Source organism: Adiantum capillus-veneris, chromosome 14 (assembly GCF_014529385.1).
Source record: "Adiantum capillus-veneris isolate H3 chromosome 14, ASM1452938v2, whole genome shotgun sequence".
Classification (NCBI taxonomy): Eukaryota; Viridiplantae; Streptophyta; class Polypodiopsida; order Polypodiales; family Pteridaceae; genus Adiantum; species Adiantum capillus-veneris.
In genome coordinates, this window is record NC_140944.1 from 39,023,286 (window position 1) to 39,040,575 (window position 17,290).

General features: G+C 40.5%; 1 pseudogene; it reads right to left on the reverse strand.

The window, feature by feature from the left end:
- Positions 1–5,662: 5,662 nt before the first annotated feature.
- On the reverse strand, positions 5,663–16,766 carry LOC147442234 (uncharacterized; annotated as a pseudogene).
- Positions 16,767–17,290: the final 524 nt, after the last annotated feature.

Below are 17,290 nucleotides of genomic sequence, written 5' to 3' on the forward strand. Positions count from 1 at the left end.
TCCGCGGATGTGAAGCGTCACGACACAAGTGAGCCTTGTAAGGGAAGGTAGACCACTAGTTTGCAGCAAGAGTTGATGTATACTGTTGGGGGCAATTGTAGCATAACCTAATCAACCCAAGACCAACAAAATTATCAATCCTAGGATCAGAAACCCAACTAGGGCATGGAAGCATGAGCATCATGGGATGTATCAAATGAGAGGATTCAAGAGAATGCTCTTCCAATGCAAATGAGATTAGTCAAGAGTCACTAACTCTAATCACATCATCAAGCAAGCATCACCTACACACATTAAGCCCACCAAAGTCTGACTTACCATAGACTAGAATCTCAAAGAACACTCATGACAAACACACACTAATTGCATTGGTGTTGGCCTCTCCAATCACCACATGCCAATCAAGGCACTTCTCAAAAGCTACACACACAAGGTGAATGGTGCTAGAGTTTCATTAAACCCATCCAAAGACAAGCCAGCAATAGGGCACATACACTAGTCCCAAGATTAATAACCAGCTTAATCAACCTAATTAGAGATGTTAAATATCACAAATCGAGTGCTCATAGAAGGATAGGAGTGTTCAATAAGCCAGAAGTCATCACACCCACTCAAATATAGAATATTGAGGAGGTGAAAGTACTTCATGACATAATGGAATATAGAAGAATTAAGACTAATGAAGAAAGTAGAGATTAATTCAAGAAATGATTCTGTAATTACAATGGATTAGCACTAGCCTCTTAATCATAGACATTAAGCTCAAGGCTAGGCCATCCATAAAGTGAACACTCAAGAGAGAGATAGCTCCTCAATAATGGATCCTCAAGAATGAAACCTCTTTGCATAAAGGCTTTCTTATAAAGGCTAGCACCACAATCCTTTCTAGTATGGGATTAAGTTGATCCCTCTAGCTAGCATATACAACTTGGAACTCCCAACGAGCCCAAAACCTTATACAATGTGGATAGAGAATATTGTGCACATCCATAGCACATCTCCTACTTGGTGCATAATCGGTGTCGCATGTGTTAGCCATTGTTAACATTCCCCCCTTCCTAATGTGGCGGGCGAGTCTTCGTGTGCCGGTGAAGCAAAACACGATGACATGGTAGAAATTAAGTCCATGGAAGAATGTTGAGATGCAAATCATAAGAACAAGTAATGAGTATCAAAGGCCAACAAGGATAGATAAAAAATGAAGTACAATGAACAATCATGAAAAGTGAATTTTTGCTTCTATAAGATGGGTCAATCATAGTCAAAAACTAAACAACATAAAGCAAAAAAACACCTAAACTATTGTGAAGATTAAACCACTTGAAATTTTAGTTCTATGCATGAAACACAAGAAATCAATTATGACCCTAAGCTAACGCAAGTTCATAAACCTACTATCCTAAAAACTATATGACCAATCTTGATAAGGTATCCAAGTCTATCATGTCTATGGGCTATAAAAAAACTCATAATCTATTAGTACATTGTCACAGCTTTTCTGAAGCTCAAGAAAGTTTGTTTTTGTCATTCATAGAAAAAGTAAAGCACAATACAAGGCTACCACCCCAAGGCAAGTCTAGCTACGACTCTCACCTACTAGCCTACCAAGGCGAAGACTAACCCCTATCAGCCCAGGGCATCGATTTAGGGCCTTGACCAAGCAAACCAAGGTGATTCCCCTCGCCTGTCAAGTGCCAATAAGGTGATAGGCTTCACAAAAGACACAAACATAACATAGAAATTTTCTTCTCATGTGTCTAGTAGCATTTTTGCTACTTTTTCTTGACACTTTTTTCTCAATTGTTTCATTTTTTAAGCACTTTTTTAATCGCTTCCAACATGAGATTTTTATGGAAAATGGACTAAGGGACTAAAGCCTGTTCATAGCCCTAGTTCATGTTAAAAATGAATGGAGTAAGGTCAAGGCCAATTACCTATGATTAGCACACATAAAACCAAATTTCTAATGAGCTTAATATTCACAAAGCAAAGTGTTGAAACTTTAGTATGCTTAACTTTTGAATTTGAAAAAACCATAGCTTAGAAGAAAAAATTACTTAACCCAAGCATAGAGAATGGAGAGATAAACGAAAGAGCAGTATCATGGAAGGATTTCACCTATTCATGCTCTTTTCTTCTTGAGATGGCTAGCCTTTGCAATAGGCTTTTTAGAGACCACGATTTCACTCATTACAATGTATGGCTTTCATGACATATTAGGTCTCATCCAATACCTGGATTCCACCATGCACACAAAGCAAAAGAGAGAACATCGTAGGTAGTTCACAAATATCACGAATCCATTCAAAAGCTGTCATTTAGTGCTTAAAAAAGGTCTATCAGGCACTAAATAACAAAATCAAAATCAAAATTTTATTGCAATGACGTGCATCCAGACAATAGACAACTCCCTTATTGTTCTTAAACTCAAGGAGGTCTCTACGGGATGGAGTGGGAACACTATTTTAATAGTTGTTTTTTAAACGGTTTTATAGCTCTAGCGGCAGCCTGCATGGAGAATAAGGAGCGCAGACCAGTGGATAGGGGGGTCTCAGCTATATCTAACACGGGCATGGGAGATGGGATCAAGGGTGGAAATGGGCCAAAAGTCACATCTACAAAGGAGATCCGTTGATTTTGTCGGCACCAAAAAAGTAAACTCGGGTACCCGAGTTTACTTTTGGTGGGGACCACGGAGGGGATTTCGGATTACTTTTAAATTTGGATGCACAGCATGTTAGGTGCTTTTATGGTGGAGAATTATAAAGATTTCCTCTAGCTTTCATGATTGTACCCTCTGCATATTATGATGAAAGTGCTATAATCCAAGATACTTTTGTCAGTTTGTAAACTCGGGTATTTTAGTAAACTCGGGTACTCGAGTTTACTTTTTTCCAGAATCCGAGGAAGGGGGCTTGTGAAAGTGAAGTACTATTTCCAAGCATATGCCATTGCTTTCTCTCCTTGCACACACACACCACTCCTCTTAGTTTTCAAGCATTGTTATTTACATAACCTCCACTACTCTACTATTAACACTTTTCCCAATGTATTAAGCATATTTGGTACTCTTGATTACCATGGATTGGCTTTTCACAAGTGATGACCTTGAAAATCACTCTGATGATAGCACAAGCTCTGATGAGTCATGCAATACTTCAGACATTGAACCATTCGATGTGGTTGTGATTGATCCTCTCCAATATTTGTCACCACCCAACATTTTTCTCTTTTGATAGAGGAACTTACAACTTAATGATAATGGTTCTACATGAAGGAATGTCCATACCCTTGGATATTTTGAAAAAACATGACACTAGGGGAATGCTAGATCTTAAGAAGTGGCAAAGAATAGAAGAGAGCCTTTGTTTGCTACAGGATGAAGATGGTTTGCTTGGCTTTGCTTGAAAGTGGAACCCAAGCTACGGATTGCTTGCATTGAGGATTGGGAAAGCATTGTTAGGCATGCTCATTGCAATGAAGGTGGTGAACAACACCCAGGAGTCACTTCAACTCTCGAAGTTCTCAAGGTAAAATGGTCTATTGATATTCATCGCCATGGAATACCGATAGCTTACATCATGGCATTTGTAAACTCATGTGGATGCATTGTTAAAAAGAATCCTCACATGTCAAATACTCGATGCAATGATTTTGATCTCAATAAGCCATCAATGTCTATCATCAACACAAACAGAGAGGATGTGGACAAGCATCTCACACATATAATGATAGAGCACAAGGTCAAGCTAGTGATTGCCCGATCGTCAAAGAAGCATACACCTTCCAAAGTCAAAGTGGACTATATATGCCATAGAGGAGGAACACCCAAGCGGAGTGGATTGATCAAGCAACTGCGAACATCAAAGAAGTGTGGCTGCACATTCAAGGTACAAGTGGAGTTCATAGAGGAACATGATGATGTTCGCATTATTGTCAATCCAGTCCATCAAGGGCATGTTCCTGGGTCCAGAAGTGATCTTTATCATTTTCCAATTCACCCACATGTCATAAAATGTTGCTGGGATGACTTATTTGATGTTGGAAGATCTCGCCATGTTGCACAATTGTCCTTGTCCAAAGAAAAGATCAAAATGGAAAGGGCTTCCATACTGGAGCGCACAATCTACAGATTCTTTATGATCCCAGGGGAGATCCAAATGTTGTCATATCGAGCTCGTATTCAAGGTACTTCTAAACAACTAAGTTTGATTAGAATCTTTAGTGAGTGTAATAGAATGTGAAAGTTAATGGCATGTGTGTATGGTTTTTACAGATAGAGTAAGTAATGATGATTGGACAACAATGTATATGGAAGCTTTAGCCTTGCAAAAACTACATAAGGTAAGATCCAAACCAATGAGAGTATTTTTACCATAACTACTATGTCTTGATAAGTTGTTACATGTAGGTTTTTTACGTCCAACCATATAATCCCAATGCCATGGATCCAAAAGATAGACCATTCATCCTAATATTGCAAGATGAATGGATGCTCGAGATAGCTATGCGTTTTTCCCAAAATAACTTGTGGGCAATTGATAGTACCTTCAAAACAAATGCATTTGGTCTACCATTGTTTACGGCTCTGCTTCCCAATCAACTTGGTGTGGGTATTCCTATATGGTTCATGTTGTGCACCTCAGATGTTGGTGGTCGCCATGAGGTTATAGCTTTAGAGCTAACACTTCGTAAAGTGTTCTCAAAAATGGGACACATCCGTCCTAGTGCTCTTGTTGTTGATAAATCACAACAATAAATTGAAGCCTTACTCAATGTAGTGGAGGAAGATCCGCATTGTTGGATGCATGAGGCAAATGGTGATCGATCCCAAATTTCTTTCTATGTGTTGCTTTGTTGTTTCCACACCAAGAAGGCTTGGGTTGAAAATCTTCTTCCACAGGTATTTCTTTTTCTTATAGCATGTTTTGTGAATAGCGGGAATTTTTTGTGATAGTACATTCCTCCTGTGGAAGGTTCCCATGGAGATGCGCGGAGATGTATACGTGGAGATGTCAAATCTCATGCATAGTGCAACAGAGGAAGACTTTGTGGGAAGATACCAACTATTGCTTCAAAGATATGCATCCTACCAGAATATAGTTTGATACATCTAATTTACTTTTTTCTAGCGTCTTGCCCAAGCTTAGTGTGCACCCTTGGAAGATACTTTGTGTACATTTGTAAGTAAATTAGAAGACCAAAGCAAAAAAGAAATAATTGTGGCATATCCTGTCCATTTTACTACCTTGTAAGTACATCTCAACTTTGTGCAAATTGGCTCTTATTCCAAAGAACATAATCAACCATCAATGCAAAAAATGTGTCATAAAAACTCTATTGCCCTAAGTTGGAAATTCTCAAGATCACCATTTAAAATAAAACTGATACACCATTACAAAAAATGTGGCGTAAAAACTCTATTGCAATACCTTATCAATACAACTCAAATCCCTTTCACATGCTCATTGTCTCTCATTGAAAAGAACTATTACAAAAGGCTTCATTTGAAAATAGCAAGGCATTGGCCAAAACAAAATGTTTTTTGTTCTCAAAAAGTTTCCATTACAAAATTGGCGAATGCAAAAAGTCATGATCGCCACAAGAGAGTAAAACGGAACGCCATAAAACGTGACATGCCATGGCCCATAATATAAAGTCCCTAATGATCAACCAAGAGCTTTTGGGTCCAACGATGCAAGATTTTCTTTGTCTCCTCCACATCCTCATGCTTGAACATTTTTTTTGATATAGCTACAAAAAAAACAAGAAATTTTAGCATACACAAGTTCTTCATCTTAAACACACAGTAACTACATAATTTTTAGTTTGAATCAAAGCCCAAGAACATACCCATTGCCTTGATCTTTTGTGTTTTATACCTCCCATTATGAGAATCTCATAATTGTCATTACATAATAGCCACAATCAAACCCATTTGGCTGCATAGGTGTCTATTACAAAAAGCATCAATTAAGAAAGATCTCAACCAAGGAACAATGACAGTTATAGTAAACCTACAAAAGTACTTATCAAACCTCTATTGAGTCAATGTGACAATATTGTCGAGGTTTCAAAAGCTCCTCCTTAATAACCTCATGTGAGTAGTATTTGGAGAAATGTGTGAGTGCCCTAAGAAAACCACGCTTGTTTCACGTAAGTACTTGTTAATAATTAGTGATATATACATACAACAAATAAATTTTGACTAGTACCTCTCTATGTGTGGCAAGTAGTCAACTATTGAGAACATGGATAAGGAGTTGAAAACAAGAGCGAACTTTGCCCAAATGGAAACCCAGACAAGCGGCGAAGATGGCCATTATAAAATACCATGAGAGTCTAATGTGATCTAAAGTGATACAAATTCTATTATTAATTAAACTTTAAGACGAACTCTAGTGATCTTAGGGCAGACAAATTTCCTCATACCTACTGATAATTGGAAAGAATGTAAATGTTTGGGCTGCTAATTCCACCTTTCCAAAGAAATTCTCCACAGCAAGTTGACTTGTATTTGTGAGCATATATGAAAACCACAAACTATCCACGAAACAAACATGCTCAATAATGTCACTAGAAAAAATGTGCTCCATCCATCTACAATCCACATGTGGTTTATTACTTATTAGCACTCAATAATCAAAAAACCAATAACTAATGAAGAAAATAATAGACTTAAAAGGCAAACATATTCATTGAGACTAAGTATTGGCTTCACTAGATACGATGTCATTGATAAGGTTTATATCGCAATCCACTGCTATGCCATAACGTGAGGATCTCAAATGGAAGACCATGTCACTATAAAGACCACAATCCCATAGCAAAATACATCAATCCAATCACTAATTGTGCATGCAACAGAAAACAAAGCTAAAGGACAAGGAGAGAGGATTCACCTTTCCAACTTGGAAGACTTAGATGATGTAGGTGGAATTTTCCAATCAAAAACACCTTGAGAAATGGTGCCATAGATATCTCTAGTCCCACTACTCCCAATAGGGGAGTTTATCTCTATAGGTGTTGTAACATTTAATGGCCTAAAATCTTATGTGTAGCGGAAATTAGCATGAATATAGTGGGCATTTCATTAGAATAGATTCCTAATGAGAATTACAAGAGTGCTTGGGTGGAGAGAGCAACAAAAAGCATAACACCTAGTTAGATAGCATCGACAATACTTTCAAAAGAGAGAGCAATTAAGCTATTGACAACAGTTGAGGACCGGATTTGCATGGAGCCGGTCCCCCCTCCAAAAGGCTTTGTATTATGGTTTCTCCCATCAAGAGAGACATTGTACAATACAATTCTTTGTGTTCCTTCAAGACTAGCTAGTGCAATGAAGATGGAAGCTTCATACACCAAGCAAAACACTTAATCAAACACAACTTGAATTATCCCCGTTCTCAGACCCAAGACCTCACACACCTTCAAAGATGGTGAGAGCTAGCAGGGTATGAGAGTAGATTGAGAAGAAAAAGAAGTATCTTACGAGAAAGATGTACATCTCCTCACATAATCACTCATATTAGCATAGCTTAGCTTAGTAATTAGCTTGGTAGAGAAGATGAGCATGCATTGAAGCTTGGCTCTTGGTTGGATTTGCATCCATATGCCAAGAGAGTGTTGATGTAGGCTTCTATCTCACAAGCTTGGAGTAGGTGATGAGCTCTCCATTAAAGCTTGGGAGGAGATAGAGTATTCTTCCTTCACACATGGTCAAGTGTAAGTGTGTGTGTGTCAATGCCAAGCAAAAATCAGCCCCCCCTCTCTCTTGGGCGAGCCCTAGCTGCTAATTAGGTCTGGCTTTTGCCTCATTGGACCTCCCCAGGTCAAGCCAATAGGAATTAAGCAGCATAAGTGATAGCCTTCTAACATGTGTCCCCCTTTCCCCTTTTGTGAGAGCCTTAGGTAATTAAATAATTAAACTAAACTCTCATTGGACCCCTTTGCCTCCTGGCCAATAGGAATCAGGCAAGCCATGGGGCTCCTGAATGCTCATTGGACCCCTTGGGAGACTGCCCAATAGTCTTCTAGGAGACTTAATTCTCATTGGTTTCTTTTATTAAATGTTTTTAAATTATTTAAACTAGATTTACTCTAGCTTAATTCTCATTGGTCCACTTCAAGGGTCTTCCAATAGGAATTGGGCACACCTTGTGGGCATCTGGCCTAGGGAGCTGACATGTGTCCCTCATTCCCTTTGTGTAAAGGGAGCCTGTGTGTGTGTGTGTGGCTTTCTCTCTCATCCCCTAGCTTTGGGGCTCGCCCCCTCCCATGTAGGGATGTGCAAAGACTTTTTAGGGCACACACTAAGCATCCAATTTTCCCTAGGGTTGACCTTTGGACACAACCTTTGAATTTTGGAACCTTAGCATTTTGGAAGTCTTAATGGGCTGAACCTTAGGGTCTTTTTGGCCCATTGTTTCACATGGCTCTTTTTGCAGATGGCCCCCCTTTGGATCCCTATTTTCCCTCCTTTGGATCCCTACTGTGGCCGGTCTGCTAGCTTAACCAATATTCTAGCTTTTTCTCCCTTGGCACTTCCCCACATTAAATGATCAGTTTAATATGAGAAAATCATTTAGGAGAATTAGATATTGATTATTATGACATTACCTCTCTCTTGAAATCATAGTCGTCCTCGACTATGGTGTAGAGAAGATAAAGCATATGCATGAGTCCTTTTCTTTAGCGGGTAGAGGATCCCTATGTTACCCTACGACATCATTCCATAATGGATGACTAGTCCATTTGGCGCTTGAGAGCCTGAGGCTGCCGCAAGCATGTCTGCACATTAGTCCTATCAGTCTTCCATAGTAGAGTGACAAGCTCTACTTGGTGTTCGGGAGACGTCGTCTCCGCAAACTTGATCTAAGCATGCATACTACTTCATTTTTGTGCACAAATAAAGAAAAAGAGAGTCTTATAAGACAAAAAATTTTGTTCATTTTTAACATTTTGTACATTTGCTTACTCTTGGGAGGCATTGTAAGCATTGACAAGGTTTAGGTTATCCTTTAATTGTATGCCTTGCATCCATCTAGCATCTTCAAAAGGATAATTCTTAAACTTAATAAGATATTGTCGGATAGTCTTACCGCCTCTTAATACCTTGTCTTCATGTCGGAGAATGGACTCGGGCTGCAGCACCTCCTCGTGGTCCTCGATCTCCGGTGGATCTTCAATAGTTGGTTCTTGAGGTGGCTCTCCTTTGTAAGGCTTTAATAGGCTCACATGAAAAGCATTGTGTATGAGCCAATGATTGGGCAACTTAAGTTGATAGGCCATCTCATTGATTGGCCTAAGAATCTGGAAGGGACCATAATACCTTTTTGCTAGTTTAGCATAGTGCTTTTGGTGGCCCGTAGGATTCTTGCCCGTCGTGTGCCTTAATCGAGCCTTGGGAAACTTTAACAAGACCCAATCGTTTTCTTTAAAGGCTTGGGCTCTTCTGTGCTTGTCAGCAGCAGCCTTTTGCCTTTGCTGTGAGATAGAGATAGCATCCTTAATCTTTTGGAAAGATTCTTGTAGGTCTCGGCTATACTCATCTGCAGCGAAGATCTTCCCATGTACCTTAAGTAGCAAGGGACTTTTTGATCTTCCCTCAATTACCTCGAAAGGTGCTTTTCCTGTGGAAGTATGTACAGTGTTATTGTAAGCATACTCTACTAAGGGTAAGTACTTCTCCCATTGGGATCTTTGATCTACTTCCGTTACATAGGCTTTTAGTAGATCAAGAATGGTTAGGTTAGCTATTTCACTTTGGCCATCAGTTTGTGGATGATAGGCCGAAGAGAAGTTTAGCCTTGTTCCTAAATTCTCAAAGAGACCCTTCCAGAAATTACTGGTCATTCTAGGATCTCTATCCGACACTATGGACATTGGCAAGCCATGGTACTTGAAAATTTGTGAAATGAAGAGGGTTGCCATTTGATGGGCTTTGATAGTCTTTTTGACAGGTATAAAATGAGCTTGTTTACTGAACCTGTCTACTATCGTCCATATTCCCGTATTCCCATGGATAGACTTAGGCAATCCAAAGATAAAATCCATGGATATGCTCTCCCACGGTGAATTAGGGATTGGCAAGGGTTGAAGCAATCCAAGTTGCTTCCCTCTATCAAATTTTGTCTTTTGACATACCACACATTTGGAAACATACTCGTGTATGTTCACTTTCATGGTAGGCCAATAGAAATATGTTTCAATTCCCTTTAGGGTAGACTGAATCCCTCTATGCCCCGCATATGGGGGAGCATGAGATTCATACATTACTTTCTCACGTAGTGAGTTAGTAACGCATAGTCTATTGCCATAGAGAAGATAACCATCTTGTAAAGTAAATGGTTCTTCTTTCTTCCCTAATGCAAGGGCTGAAATCACATCTCTAAAATCGGGATCAATAGCATACTCATCTATCATTGAAGATAGATCATTGTGAGTTGCTATGGAAACCGCATTCACTCTCGGTCGTCTTGAGAGTGCATCGGCTACTTGATTATGCTTGTCAGCAATGTGAGCAATATGAAAATGAAATTGCGAAAGGAAATTTGCCCACCTCATTTGTTTGTCGGAAAGCTTGGTCTGCGTCATGAAGTACTTAAGACTTTGGTGATCCGTTCGCAGAATGAAAGGAGTCCCCAATAAATAGTGCTTCCATGAGTCTAAGGCATGTAGAACTGCAAGGAGTTATTTTTCGTATATGCCTAGAGCTTGCTCAACAGGGTCGAGCCTTCGACTCTCATAGCCTATGGCGTGCCCTTCTTGGAGCAAACAGCCCCAAGGCAATCACCACAAGCATCACATTGGACCTCAAATGGTTTTGAGAGATCCGGTAGTGTAAGCACAGGTTGAGAGATAAGCTTTTCTTTAAGCTTTTCGAAAGCATTTTTCTCTTTAGCAGACCACGTATACCTAACATTTTTCTTTGTTAGGTCATGTAATGGTCCCGCAATTTGTGAGAACTTTTCTATGAAGCGTCTATAGTATGCACACATACCTATAAAGCTTCTTAGTTCATGAAGATTCCTTGGTTTAGGCCATCCTTTTATTACCTCTAACTTGGATGGATCCATTTGGATTCCATCTTGAGAGATAATGTGACCTAAATATTGAATCTCTTGCAAGAAAAATTCACTTTTCTTTCGATTAACATAAAGTTTATTCTCTCTTAAAACTTGAAATATTACCTGGAGGTGTTGCTTGTGTTCCTCCAATGAATTAGAGTAGATGATAATATCATCAAAGAACACTCCAGTGAAGGTTCGATGAGGCCTGAACAGCTTCTCCATCAAGCGGTTAAATGTGGCTGGTGCATTAGTCAAGCCAAAAGGCATGACAATGTATTCGTAAAGACCAAATGTAGTACGAAATGCGGTCTTTACAATGTCTTGATCAACTATCCTTATTTGATGATAGCCACTTTTTAGGTCAATCCTACTGAAGTAGGTCGATCCTTGTAGCTTATCAAATAGGTCTTCTACCCGTGGAATGGGAAACCTATTCTTGATAGTGATCCTATTTAGTGCTCTATAGTCGACACACATACGATATGTGCCGTCTTTCTTTTGCACTAATAGCACAGGTGAGCAAAATGGAGATGAGCTAGGCCTAACCATGCCCTTCTCAACTAACTCATGCACTTGCCGCATAATCTCCTCTTGTTGAGCTTGAGAAACTCTATAAGGAGGTTTGTTAGGCGGTGAACTTCCTGGAAGAAGTTCAATTGCATGGTCGTCATTACTTCGTTTAGGAGGTAGCTCACAAGGGATGTCGTCAATAAAGACATCTTGAAACCCCTTGAGAAAATTGGATAACTCTAATTCCTTTTGGTTGCTTTTATTTTCTTTTGCTAAAGCATTAGGTTCATTTTGAGAATCTTTAACAAAAATCATGTACACGGAAATAGAGCTCTTTATTGACTTGTTGAAAGCTGGTGTATGTACAATGGGGATGGTGTTACCCATCTCCTTAGCATCTATATACATGTCCTTTTCCCTGAACTTAAAGGAGATTCTCCTTTCAGGAAATTTAACATGGGCAGCCAAGCGGTCAAACCATGGTGCCCCTAGGATTACATCCTCATGCTTGAGAGGAGAGATAAAGAAGTCCTCTTTGTCCACATAGCCTTGGACATGAAGCCTCGATTTCCCGATTAAGGGAGTGACTGAAGCTTCTTGCCCCTTGAAGGCACTGTCTGCGGATAGGATATCTCCCATCTCGTAGGATTGCATGCCTAGCTTGGTGGCTAACTCCATAGATATGAAATTGTGAGTAGAACCAGGGTCAAAGAGAATAAAAGCATCATGTTCTCTTACCTTTCCCCAAGCATGGCATAGAGGAGATCCTTTGTGGTGAGTTTGGTGAGTCTCCTCCTCTTGGATTTCAACCAAGGAAGCTCTAGGAGGATCTTGACGGTTGTTATTTTGGGGACAAGCGCGGTACGCATTCCCTTGTTCGCCGCACTTGAAACACCGGTTATCCTTCCGATAACGCTCAAGCTCTTCAGGAGAGAGTTTTTTCTTACCTTTGTAAACTCCCTTCTCTTTAGCTTTGTTGGAGTTGCCCTTAGGAGACTTTTGGACATTGTCCTTCCCCTTAGGCTCATTGGAACCCTTGTTTTCCGGGGGCTTATTATTTCTTTTACCCCCCGTTTGGAAATTGATTCGCGAGGCCACCATAGTATGGTGTATTACCGCCGATATGGTACGTGGCCTTTGGGAGTTGACATACTCCGCCATTTCTTCGGTTAAGCCCACACAAAATTGTTGCTTTTGCTCTCCAAAATCCAACTTTTTGAAGACAGTGGCTTTGAGTTGTAGGTCCCAAAACTTGTCTACATATTTGTGGATGGATTCATTGGGAGAGAGCTTTAAGCTTCGCCATTCGGTGAGTACTTTATCTTTGGCATCGGTGGCCAAAAACTGCTTCATAATGGAAGCTCTTAAAGCCTTCCATGTTCGTGGAGCTTCACCGTTGGCTCGTAGGCTAGACCACCATTGTCTGGCGGACTTTTGAAAGTGCATAGCTACATGGCGTAGCTTAGAGGACTCCGTGAAGCCCTCATCTCCAAACGCCGCATCGAATTGCTGGATAAAGGCCAAAACTTTGTCTGTAGCACCGAAGGTGCCATCATAGGTAAGGAAAGAAATGCTCTTCCCTCCCTCTTTGAATTTCTTCAGCTTGGACGACCTCTTTCATGCGGCATAGGATTTCCTATGGCCTCTTCTTTTTGATGGTTCAAAAGTTGCACCATCACTTTCTTCAGAAGATGAAGAATTTGAAGAAGGTGGAGAAGAGGGTGACCTCTTTCTCGCCTTTTTCTTGTCTTGATCTTTGTCGTCTTCACGATAGCTTTCATAAGAGGAAGAGGATGAAGAAGATGGAGAAGAGGGTGTCCTCTTTCTCGCCTTTTTCTTCTCTTGCTTTTTATCATCCCTCTTTGAATTATGGCGTGGAGAAGAGTGTGATGGTCTTCTCCGCTTTGGTGGTGATGGAGAGCGTTTAGCCCGCCGTCTTCGTGGAGCCATCTCCGCCGAGGTGGCGGGAGACTCGCTTCTTTCTCGTTCCTTCGGTGGAGGCTCTTGAGTTCTCCTTTGGGAAGGAGATGCATCATCAAGAAGTAAGTTCTTGAGCCCTTCATATGGATTCTCTTCTTCTTCCCGAATCGGAGAGAGACCTCTTTTGGTAGTCTCACAAGGAGGCTTCCTAGGTGTTCTCTCGTCATGGTGATGAGCTTGGAGAATCCCGTGAGCACGGAGCTGCCGTTGCACTTCACTTTGGAGAGATGGATTGCCCATGGCTTGTTGAAGCCTAGAAACAAGATAGTTAACAAGCATTGAAGCATCATTAGTAGCTTGCTCATGAGCAAAATCAAAGTTATCAACATTAATTTCACTCTCTTTACTATTGTCAGCCATTCTAACAACTTTTAGGTGTAAACTTTTTAGGTGTACTTTGGCACTTCAAGCCCTAGTTGCTACTCCTCTTTACCCCTTTAGAAAAAGCACTCAAGCTACTGTACCCGCGGCTCGAATACCATTAATTGCAAGGAATAGAAGAGAGGGTCTTTCGACACCAAAACAGCACCAGCTCCTGTCAAGCTTCTAATAGCTCAATAGTGGTTAAGCCATAGGCAAGCCCCGTAGGACTCCACTATTAAGACCATAGCTCTCGACGGTGATGCCTCGTTAACTGCACAAAGGCAGGCGCACTGCAAGGCTGAAAAATCCCTATTCTACTTACTCACAGGCAATTAATAATACCAACCATTTGTAGCTAGCTTGAGGACCTCCCTTCTTGAGCAAGAAAAGAGAAACCTTGAGCTCTGATACCAATGTAACATTTAATGGCCTAAAATCTTATGTGTAGCGGAAATTAGCATGAATATAGTGGGCATTTCATTAGAATAGATTCCTAATGAGAATTACAAGAGTGCTTGGGTGGAGAGAGCAACAAAAAGCATAACACCTAGTTAGATAGCATCGACAATACTTTCAAAAGAGAGAGCAATTAAGCTATTGACAACAGTTGAGGACCGGATTTGCATGGAGCCGGTCCCCCCTCCAAAAGGCTTTGTATTATGGTTTCTCCCATCAAGAGAGACATTGTACAATACAATTCTTTGTGTTCCTTCAAGACTAGCTAGTGCAATGAAGATGGAAGCTTCATACACCAAGCAAAACACTTAATCAAACACAACTTGAATTATCCCCGTTCTCAGACCCAAGACCTCACACACCTTCGAAGATGGTGAGAGCTAGCAGGGTATGAGAGTAGATTGAGAAGAAAAAGAAGTATCTTACGAGAAAGATGTACATCTCCTCACATAATCACTCATATTAGCATAGCTTAGCTTAGTAATTAGCTTGGTAGAGAAGATGAGCATGCATTGAAGCTTGGCTCTTGGTTGGATTTGCATCCATATGCCAAGAGAGTGTTGATGTAGGCTTCTATCTCACAAGCTTGGAGTAGGTGATGAGCTCTCCATTAAAGCTTGGGAGGAGATAGAGTATTCTTCCTTCACACATGGTCAAGTGTAAGTGTGTGTGTGTCAATGCCAAGCAAAAATCAGCCCCCCCTCTCTCTTGGGCGAGCCCTAGCTGCTAATTAGGTCTGGCTTTTGCCTCATTGGACCTCCCCAGGTCAAGCCAATAGGAATTAAGCAGCATAAGTGATAGCCTTCTGACATGTGTCCCCCTTTCCCCTTTTGTGAGAGCTTTAGGTAATTAAATAATTAAACTAAACTCTCATTGGACCCCTTTGCCTCCTGGCCAATAGGAATCAGGCAAGCCATGGGGCTCCTGAATGCTCATTGGACCCCTTGGGAGACTGCCCAATAGTCTTCTAGGAGACTTAATTCTCATTGGTTTCTTTTATTAAATGTTTTTAAATTATTTAAACTAGATTTACTCTAGCTTAATTCTCATTGGTCCACTTCAAGGGTCTTCCAATAGGAATTGGGCACACCTTGTGGGCATCTGGCCTAGGGAGCTGACATGTGTCCCTCATTCCCTTTGTGTAAAGGGAGCCTGTGTGTGTGTGTGTGGCTTTCTCTCTCATCCCCTAGCTTTGGGGCTCGCCCCCTCCCATGTAGGGATGTGCAAAGACTTTTTAGGGCACACACTAAGCATCCAATTTTCCCTAGGGTTGACCTTTGGACACAACCTTTGAATTTTGGAACCTTAGCATTTTGGAAGTCTTAATGGGCTGAACCTTAGGGTCTTTTTGGCCCATTGTTTCACATGGCTCTTTTTGCAGATGGCCCCCCCTTTGGATCCCTATTTTCCCTCCTTTGGATCCCTATTGTGGCCGGTCTGCTAGCTTAACCAATATTCTAGCTTTTTCTCCCTTGGCACTTCCCCACATTAAATGATCAGTTTAATATGAGAAAATCATTTAGGAGAATTAGATATTGATTATTATGACAGGTGTAGTTGGAGTTTTTGGTTTAGCATACAAATTTGGCTACGAGGAAGAATATGGAGAACATAACAAAATTAGAACCATAAGTGAAAGCACTAATGAAAATCAATTTTTCATCTTACTTCGATATAAAGCCCTACCTGTCGTGTACCAGCAATCAGAGAAAGTGAGTTTGAAATTGATCTTCTACAAGACTTTCGCGGAGCCATGGGCAGTTGTGTAATCTCAACTCCAAGTGACATCTATATCAATAAAATTAACACTAAATGTTTTAATACATGGTATTGGACAACAATACTATGTAAATATTTGGAGTTGGATGAGGTGAGTGGCTTACAGAAGTGGGCTCCCCATGGTTTTGCTCGAGGACATTATCCTCCTGTGCCTTTCATCACTCTCATTAGCTTGCTCCTCCATCTCCTTCTTACGTTTTTTTTTCCTTCTCTATTGTTGATGTATAGTCAAAAGATTTAAGAGTTATGTTTCACTCAATGATTGGTTTACACTATGTATTAAAAAAACAAATGAATTTAGTAGCTACATACTACGTCATCATAGCCGATTTTGATATGTCGTTCAATCATTTGCACACGATGTGGCATCCCATTCTCCCATTGCTCCATCTTTTCTTTCACATATGAATCTAACCATTCATCATATGTTTCATCGGTTTTGTTTTTACGTGGTCGATGTTGTCGACGTTCCCATATGATCGGCGCCCTCTTCTTTATATCTAGTAGATGCTTGTTTCTAGCATTCTTAATCTTGAACTCTAAGTTAGTGAAGCGCTTCTTGGTTTGCCGAATTGCTCTAGATGATGTGGGCTTTTGAATCATCTCTCCCTCCTTAGGTCGACCACATGGTAGCTTTGGAATGGTGATGAAAATTTGATGACAACTCTCTAAATGTCGCATCATATCGATCCTTTTTTGAAAATCTCTATTCTTATTGGGACAATCTTCTGATGCGCGACAATATCACACTGTCATTCATTAGGAAATTTCAGAGGTCATTTGGAGGGCCATATGAAGAGAGAGAATAATAGAGCGCGTCCAATGAGCACGAAGGCTACGTTACGTAGGAAAGTACGTGGAAAGACTCAAAAAATAGGAAAATAGCATAAAACTTTCACGAATCTAGGATTGTAGCATCGTAATTTCCTTCCTTTTACCGAGCTTTTAGGTGCTTGCATGTGGTCCCACTTCTGATATTCTCTTATGGTCATTAACATACTGGAGGGTGACCATTAAGCCCGCACAAGATATTGGAATTCTAAAACACTTTCCCTCCATTAGAATGCTTTCAAAGTGAATCTCCCTCCACTAAAGCTTTTCTCTGAGAGCTATGGCGTCCACGTCTT